Source organism: Mandrillus leucophaeus, unplaced genomic scaffold (genome assembly GCF_000951045.1).
Source record: "Mandrillus leucophaeus isolate KB7577 unplaced genomic scaffold, Mleu.le_1.0 Scaffold330, whole genome shotgun sequence".
Lineage (NCBI taxonomy): Eukaryota > Metazoa > Chordata > Mammalia > Primates > Cercopithecidae > Mandrillus > Mandrillus leucophaeus.
Window position 1 is genome coordinate 2,578,294 of NW_012103477.1, and position 3,003 is coordinate 2,581,296.

Consider the following 3,003-nt stretch of genomic DNA (forward strand, 5'->3'; position numbering starts at 1 on the left):
CAAGTGACCTTAGAAACTCTCTTATCCAATTTTATCTAATTGCTTTCCTTCACATGAGGCCTCGAGAGGGGTACTAACCCACCCAAAGTCACAAGGCCACCTGCACCTGGATCTTCTGTCTTGTTGCACACAGATTTTTCCACACCCCTGCTGGGCCCAGAAAGAAACACTCTGCTGTCTGCCTGACATCCTGGAAGTGAATTCCCCAGTCGGCCCCACTGCTCAGTGCAGGAGCCTGCTTTTCAGCATGAGCTGTCTGCAAGCTGTTCACCCTCTATTTCTATTTCTGCAGCAAACCCTGTCACTCTGCTGATGCTGGATGATCAAGACCACAGGCTCTGTTGCTCTGATTGACAGGCTGGAGACGCGCCATGAGCAGTGCAGCCTCTCGGGGTCATGGCCCACACGGCCCATCAGCCAGGCCACAGGGGGTCAGGCCAAAACTCCACAACCTTCTGTCTCCGTACAGCCACATCTCAGTCAGTGTTTATCCTGGCTCAAGCTAAGGAGGCCAGTCTCCAGACAAGGGGATCCTGGTTCAGGAGGCTATGGAGTCTTGCTGTACCTCCATCCAAAAGTCCCTACTTCCTGAGTATCGATGCCGCTGAGCACCACCCACTGTACCTGGGTATTTATGATACTGAGCAGTATCTCCAGCATCCTGGGAATCTGTGAGGCTCAATGTTACTCCCCAGCATCCTGGGCATCTATGATGCTGAGTGGTACCCCTATTATTATGAGTATCTATGATGCTGAGTGGTACCCTCAGCATCCTGAACATTTGTCATGCTGAATTGCAGCCCATCCAGCACCCTGGGCATCTATGATGCTGAGTGGCAACCCCACAATCCTGGGCATCTGATGCTGAGTGGTACTCCCTTCCAGCATCCTGAACATTTATGATGCTGAGTGGCACCCCCACTATCCTGGGCATCTATGATGCTGAGTGGCACCCTCAGCATCTTGAACATCTGTAATACTGAATTGTAACCCCTCTAGCATCCCGGGCATCTAAGATGCTGAGTGGTACCCCCTCTAGTATCCTGAACATTTATAATACTGAGTAGTACCACCTTCAGCAACCTGAACATTCCCAAAGCTGAGTTATGTCCCCTCCAGCCTCCTGGGCATCTATGATGCTGATTGATGTCCCCAGCATCCCGGGCATCTATGATGCTGAGTTGTACCCCCACTATCCTGGCCGTTCACGATGCTGAGTGTTACCCCCAGCCTGTGGGGTACTTGTGACACTGCTGCATATCCACAGATTTGTGTGTCTGTGTTCTCACTGGGCCATGAGCTCCCTGACAAAAGAAACTGTTAGACTTCTTGTATCATCAGTGCCGAAACCATGCATCCCCTTGGCAGATGCACACTGAAGGCATGGCGCATGAATGAATGAATGAATGAATGATGCTTGATAAGCTAAGCTGGAGATCATGGTGTCCTCAGGCCCAATGTTTGCATCCAGCTTCTTCCCTCATGGGAGAGAAGCATAAGGATTGGAGCTAGTTCCCAAATCTGGCTCTATATCTGAGTTCGTTGGAGGGCTTTATAAAATAGGTTCCCAGAAGCTTCCCTAAACTTACAGAATCAGATCTGTAGGAGTGCAGACCCCAGAACTTGTAGTTTGAGAAGATTCCCTAGGGCGATGTTTTCAGGCAGGGCCCCGGAGCAGCCCTTGGGAAGCTCGGGGACAGCCTTGAGCATGCTCCTGCCTCAGATCAAGCAAGAGAAATCTGGGCTTGGGTCAATGAGAGGCCAGCCATACCCTGGGGCAATGGGTCCCAGCCCTGGTTCCACAGACCCTGGGGTGGACATTACAGTATAGACAGACAGACAGACAGCACCCGCGTTGGGCTGCTTCTGACTCCTAAGGCAAGTCTTGTTTTCTCCGTCTAGCACTCAACAACATTCAGCAGTGAGAGGAATCAGACCACAGGCCTCACAGCTGCAACTGGCACCATGACTAGTAGAAGTAGACCTCTCTTTGAGCACAGCTAAATTTGAAAATACATCTCCACGGCTGAAAGAATTCCGTCTATGATGGAGGCTTGGCCTGGGAGGTCGAGTCACACAGTAGCTGAGAGTATGGAGCTTTAGAATAACCTCCAAGTCCAAGTCCCGGCATGACTATGTACCAGCCCTGTGACCTTGAGCAAATCACACAGGCTGGGGCAAGTTACAGGACCTCTCTCTCACTCAGTTTCCTCCTCTATAAGATGAAACGAATGCTTGGCCCCACAACCTGGGCTGCTGTGAGGACAGGATGGGATGAACCCACAAGGAACAGTAGCAGGGTCTAACAGCGTCCTCCCACACACGGCGCACTTAAAACAGGGGCATGTGCACATGTGGAGTTTGCAAGAGCACATCTCCTGTGCATACTGACACATACTCATGTACACTGTGTGTGGAGGAGAGTGTGCCCGGCAGCCAGGAGCCCAGCATGCAATCGCCAAGCAGCCTCAAATTCACCAACCAGACTCCAAACCAGCCAGGAAAGAAAAGGGATTCTGAACGAACTCAAATGCATGGTCCATCCACGGCATCGGACAAAGGCCCAGCGTGATCTTGGCTCTGCTGACTCTGTTTGTGCCACTGACTCACCCTCCTCTGTCTTCTTCTTTGGGCCAGAGTCCCTCTCTGTGGTGACCGGTTCCCTGGGGGAAGTTTCAGGCCCACCTTTTGTTCTCCTCCTCCTGTTTCTGGCTCACACAATGAGCTCACCTCCAGCACGAAGGGAGTACCTCAGGCTGTCCTGACAAATCTCCTTCTGCAGGCCAGCCTGGCTCCAAACATCATCCCCACCCTCCCACTTCCTTCAAAGCCCGTGCAGTTGCTCTGCGGATGATCCCAGCTCCAAAGACAGATCTGGGCAGAACTGCATGGGAAGGAGAGATGGAGAAGGTTCTGGATGCCAAGGCCTGGAGAAAGCTCTGGGACAGCTTCGCAGCTCAAAAATGCCTGCCTGCCTGCCTTCTTTCCTTCCTTCCTTCCTTC